Raw genomic sequence first — 6,782 nt, 5'->3', positions numbered from 1 at the left:
AGTAGGTTAGTCTTGAATAGTCAGTAAGTTAGTATACAGTCTCATAACAGTTTTTATAAAATTGTGCAATGTGTACATAACTTTTACTTTCACAAATATATTTGAACCTAACATACTGGAATCAACTATCTAAATCTAGCTAAGATCAGAAATTTGATCCATCAGAATTTAACCTTGATGCTGATTGATGATACGCCAAAACCTGTTCACATAATTCTGCAAATATATAGCAATTATAAACAATCGAACTCATGCTCTGTATTAGACCAAGAATCTTCTTCTATTTTTTTAGGTTAAAAACCACAGAAAAACAAAATTACACGGAGCAGGAGAGTAGCAGACTTGTGAGAGTTTACTGAATTTAGTTGTAAAATAGTTTAACAGCAATTAGTTTGATCATAACTGTAGCAAGCAGATATTTTCAGATTTTGAATTTAGAAAGTTGTTATATCTTGAGTCAAACCAGTGTTATTGTCCATTTAGGCCAAGATCATGTATCACACTTAGTTTTATCATAGCTATAAGTCTTAATTAAGTAACTAAACTTGTGATTTACCTAATGAGGCCATAAAATGAAACTTATAGGTCATTCTTCTTACTCAATTATTACTAAACTGATTTTATAAAGAATATAATGAGTTGTTCAATTAACCTAAGTTGTTGCAGAACTTTAATTTTCAGTTTGTCTATGAAAACAGTGACACAAATTAAGAAAAAACAAATATTGATAACACAATACTGGAATGTGAGTATGCCAATGAAAATGTATAGATGAATTCTATTTAGTACATACCAATACAAGGCAAGCAGATGCATTTTCAATCATTCTCAATATAGTACCAAAATTTTAATTCATCACAAACTGTACCAAATCAACAGGCCAGATCACTAGGGTTCTTTCACCAAAAATAAAAACAAACGTAAAGCAACTGAAACAGAAAAACATAATAACACATATACATGACAGATTTTGATGCATCTATGTAAGCACAGTGCAGATTACTCCTTGACAGGAGATTTGTTAACATCAATAAAACCCAGATTTCCATCAGTCTCACACAAATTAGGCAGCACAGTAATATCTGCCAAACCAACAAACTCATCTACCTTTTGACCAACACCAGTAACTATATCCTTCCCTTTACCAACACAAACAATCTCATTAGCCTTCTCACCAACTTTCACAGGCTCAATTACCTCCTCACTCACATGCCTTCTTGAGGTTGCTTCAGAATCCTCAAGTAAGGCCTCTTTCCTAAGAATCTTTTCTTCTAGGTAATTAATCCTATTGACCAACTTAAGATTGATTACTTTAGGACTGTTAATTTCCACTTTTAGCACTTTAATCTCATTGTTGGTTTTCTCAAGATTAACTATTTTAGGCATTTTAATTAGATTCACAGGCTGGGGCTTACACACACTCAAGGGGGCCTTATCTTGGTAAAGGGTTTCAACATTAAATATTCAATTTGCTTGGAAAAGGTTTTGACTAGTTTAACTTGATTATTTCAAACAGAGAGGTCATAAGCAAAGTATATGACATGTATTTTTCATAAAACCCATTTATCATGTTCAAAATTATGACATAGCTTAAGTTAAACTCAACCTTGTTAGATACTAGTTGAAATATTACCTTAAGATCAACAAAATCAAAAACTCTATCTTGTTTTGGTTTAGGGAGAATGTTTGCCCTAAGTATCACTGCTAGTTTTTGATATGTGTGTGTGAAGTGTTTAAAGTGTATACCCCAGTTAGACTCACAGAGACCCAAAGGCACATCATCATCATAGAACAAACCAACATACAACTCAAACTCCTTTTGATCAATGACAAACTTATCAAAGATATTGATGCATGGTTTTTGCAAAGTATGGCTTCCTAACCTCATGGCCTTATTGATAGAGTTACTATTAACTTTCAAATTTAATCCTTGCACAAGAGACTCAAAAAAATAGACACCATCATCCCTTTGATAGACTTTCATGTTCACATAGAATTCACTTATGAGATGCACATGATAGTTCCTACCTCTATAGAACACAAAGTTGTCCCATTTAGCAGCCATGATTATCTTAAAGAGTTCACCCATTTTCTCAACTTAAATCATCATTCCAGTTTAAATGTTTTTCAACATTCTGTTGAGTTTACCAGAATTGGTCAGTTTGACCAATGTAGGTTGGGGTGGTGTAAGTGATGGTGGTGCAAGATTTAGAGGAGTTGTATTTATCACTTGATTTGAGTTAGAGTTTCTAACTCTTTGTGTGTATTCATGAGTGTGTTAAGTGGCATTTATGACACTTATTTATGCTCTAATAAGCTTTGAGTTGGTGTATTTGTACTCAAGTTATCTGTGTTTTAACGTGTTTTCAAGTGTTTTTGCATTTCAGGCTTTACTTCGTAAATCAGGTGAATTAGCATTATTTTAATGCTAATATGGTGTTTAGGATGTGTTGGAATAAAAGCTTGAAAGACTGGCTTAAAGCTGTGAGGAATAAAGTAGAAGAAAAAATAAAGTTTTGGCAGAAGGCAGGCGCGCCCACGCTGGTGTTGCGCGCGGCCACGCCGGGAGTACAGAAAGGCAGCACGCTCGCGCTGGTCAAGCGCGCGGCCGCGCTGGGTCAGCGCGCGGCCGCGCTGGATCGGGATATTAAAATCCTGATTCTTTTATAATTCAAATTATTGGACTCCTGGGATGCATGGACTACTATATAAACATAACTTAGGTCGTTTTTCAGGAGATATTCAGAGATATCAAGACATCAAGGAAGGAGAAGACGGCAAGAGACCTTTTGGTATAATTCAACAAAGGCGAAGACGAACTAGTTTATTCTTGTGAATCTTCATTTTAAGTTGTAATTTGGATGCCTGTTTCTTATTTTGCTGAACCTATATTCTTGATTGTACTTTGGTTAATTTATTCGTATAAAGACTACATTTGCTTTATCATGTTTTTATTGGAACCCACGTTGGCGATGAGTTCGATTATGGGTTAATTGTTATCGTGGGGTTCTAGCGGATTTACTTATGGATTTCTTTAGTTAAATTGTTTGATGCCTTAGTGTGTGGTGATTGTATGATATCCTAGTTATAGTTGTGCGTATTTGTCTTGTGAGCGTTGCGAACTTATAAGATAGTGTGTTAATTCTTAATGAAGCAAAAGTGAATTTAATGATTTAGAACTTGCCATGCTAGCATAGGTTCATGTATTGTTATGCATGATTTGTAGGTAACTTTAACCATCTTACTTGCCCTATGTAATCAAGATAGATAACTTGTGCTTAAACCGTTATGTTGTCAAACACTATAGACATATAGGGTCTCAATATAATTGGTGCCTATTCAGCTTCTATCTCTTTTGTGGATGTCTGGTTGAATGGTACTCGTGCAACGGAAGTTAGCGTTTATCAGTTTTGTGTTGTCTGATTAGTGTCATCACCATTGCATGCTAAGGTTGAGAATAATAAGGCTATTGAATGAAGTATTTAATGAAGTTAGAATCCCATGTCTGTCATATATATTAATTCAGTCTATCTTATTCTCGTAGTTATAATAGTTAGCATAATTCTTAGTTAAAAACATTCTCAAATTGTTATCGTCTTAGCATTGAATAATAACCATACATTGTTGCTTAGGTGCGTAATTTAGATAGTTAACCAATACAGTATCTGTGGGAACGAATCTGATTTATATCTTATACTACTTGCGAACTCGTATACTTGCATGTAATATTAGCGCGTGTTTAGCGACTAACAAGTTTTTGGCGCCGCTGTCGGGGACTGCAGTGTTAATTAATAGTTTATGTGCTTTCCATCACTGGTCATTAAAGTTCATTGACTCGGACATTGTTACTTATTTATTTCCTTGTTTCATTTCAGGTGATCTAGCGAGGGTGTATGCATACGCGTTCGTGTACTCGTAAGAGAACACTGGATAAAGTCGAGGAAGAACTTGTGGTAATTCGTAGGGAAGTTTTTTAGGAAGAAAAGAAGGTAGAAGTATAAGAGAAAGTTGAAGAGCCAATTATAGTAGCCATGGATGATCAAGCAGAAAATCCAAAGGCTTGGATGGACTATTTTAAGCCTAAGATTAATGACATTCAGTGCTGTGCTGCAGCAGAAGTTGCCTCCAAAGCTTAAAGATCCAGAAAGCTTCACTATTCCATATACTATTGGTAAAGTGTCTTTTGACAGATGCTTATGTGACTTGGGAGCTAGCATCAATCTGATTCCCTTGTCAATCTTCAAGCAATTGGACTTACCTGATCCCAAACCAACTTACATGACCTTGCTGTTGGCAGACCGTTCTATTACATATCTGAGAGGTATTGTGGAGGATGTCTTGGTCAAGGTGGATAAACTCATCTTCCCTGCTGATTTCGTTATTCTTGATTTCGAGGAGGATAAGAAGATTCCTATAATCTTGGGAAGGCCCTTCTTGGCAACTGGCCGAACTTTGTTTGATGTGCAGAAGGGTGAGCTTATAATGCGAGTGTTGGTTCAGGATGTGACTTTCAATGTGTTCAATACTATAAAATTTCCTACTGATAATTAGGAGTGCTTAAAAGTCGAGTTGGTCGACTCGGTGGTCACAGCGGAACTTGATCAAATGCTAAGACCTGATGCCTTAGAAAAAGCCTTGTTGGGAAATTTAGACAGTGAAGATGACGAAGGAGATGAGCAATTGCAATATTTGAATGCGTCTTCTTGGAAGAGGAAGATCGATATGCCCTTATAATCTCTTGGAATGGAGAAATTGAGCAAATCTCCTAAACGCTTCAAGCCTTCTATTGAGGAAGCTCCTACTCTTGAGCTTAAGCCTTTATATAAACATTTAAGGTATGCTTTTTTAGGTGATGCATCTACTCTGCCTGTTATTATTGCATCTGACTTTTCAGGGTGCGATGAGGAAAAGCTTTTGAGAATTCTGAGAGAATTCGAATCGGCAATTGGATGGAGTATAGCAGATATCAAGGGAATCAGCCCTTCTTACTGCATGCATAAAATTCTGCTAGAAGAAGGTAGTAAACCTACAGTCGAGCAACAAAGAAGACTTAATCCAATCATGAAGGAAGTAGTAAATAAGGAAATTTTGAAGTGGCTAGAAGAAGGGATCATTTATCCCATCTCTGACAGTTCATGGGTAAGCCCAGTTCAATCTGTACCAAAGAAAGGTGGTATTACTGTGGTAGAAAATGAGAAGAATGAGCTTATTCCTACACGGACAGTCACTGGGTGGAGAGTCTGTATGGACTACAGGAAGCTAAATAAGGCCACTAGGAAGGATCACTTTCCCTTGCCCTTCATTGATCAGATGTTTGACAGGTTGGATGGTCATGAGTACTACTGTCTTCTGGATGGGTATTCGGGTTATAATCAGATTTGTATCGCTCTAGAAGATCAAGAGAAAACTACCTTCACTTGTCCATTCGGTACGTTCTCCTTTAGATGAGTTTCTTTTGGTCTGTGTGGTGCACCAACCACATTTCAGCGATGTATGATGGCCATCTTTTCTGACATGATTGGCCAGAATGTGGAAGTGTTCATGGACGACTTCTCAGTCTTTGGAGATTATTTTGATGAATGCTTGTAAAATCTTGGACAGGTTCTCAAGAGGTGCGTTGAGACCAATTTAGTTCTCAATTGGGAGAAATGTCACTTTATGGTGCGTCAAGACATAATTCTCGGGCACAAGGTTTCTAGTAAGGGTCTTGAGGTGGATAAGGCCAAGGTGGGGGTCATTGAGAATCTTCCCCCACCTATTTCTGTCAAGGGAATTCGCAGTTTTCTTGGTCACACGGGTTTCTACAGGCATTTCATCAAAGACTTCTCGAAAATTTCAAAGCCATTGTGCAGTTTACTAGAGAAAGATGTCCCTTTCAAGTTTGATGACGAGTGCCTTGCGGCTTTTGAGACATTGAAGAAGAGTCTAATCTCGGCACCAGTCATAACTGCACCTGATTGGAATGAGCCTTTTGAGATGATGTGCAATGCAAGTGATTATGCAGTTGGAGCAGTTCTTGGGCAGAGGAAAAACAATATATTTCATGTAGTCTACTACGCAAGTAAGACTCTAAATGGTGCTCAACTGAATTACATTACTATGGAGAAAGAACTTTTGGCTATTGTCTACGGTTTTGAGAAATTTCGATCTTATCTACTTGGGACTAAGGTGACAGTTTTCACTAATCACGCCGTCATTCGATATCTCATCTCGAAGAAAGACTCGAAGCCTAGATTGATTATATGGGTTCTTTTGCTCCAAGAATTTGAACTAGAGATCAAGGACAAAAAAAAAACTAAAAATCAAGTCATTGATCAGCTCTCGCGTTTCGAGAATCCTAATGCTACTTCCTTAAATAAGACCTTGATAAATGAGTCTTTTCCGAATGAGCGGCTGTTTGGAGTGCAAGAAGAAGAGTCGTGGTTTGCAGACATTGTGAACTACCTTGTGAGTAACATCATGCCTCCCGACTTATCCTATGCTCAAAGTAAGAATTTTCTACATGAAGTGAAGTGGTATATATGGGATGAGCCATTTCTTTTTCGCTAGGGAGCTGACCAAATCATCAGGAGATGTATTCTTTACAACGAAACGGGGGGAATCTTGTGAGATTGCCACTCAACGGCTTATGGAGGACATTATGGTGGAGAAAAGACAACAGCTCATGTTCTTCAAGTAGGTTTCTTTTGGCCAACATTATTTAAAGATGCGCATCAGTTTGTTTTGAAATATGATCGATATCAACGTATGGGTAATATGTCTAAAAAGGATGAGATGCCTCT

The sequence above is a fragment of the Apium graveolens genome, chromosome 3, assembly GCF_009905375.1.
Source record: "Apium graveolens cultivar Ventura chromosome 3, ASM990537v1, whole genome shotgun sequence".
Lineage (NCBI taxonomy): Eukaryota > Viridiplantae > Streptophyta > Magnoliopsida > Apiales > Apiaceae > Apium > Apium graveolens.
This window is presented reverse-complemented; position numbering follows the sequence as displayed.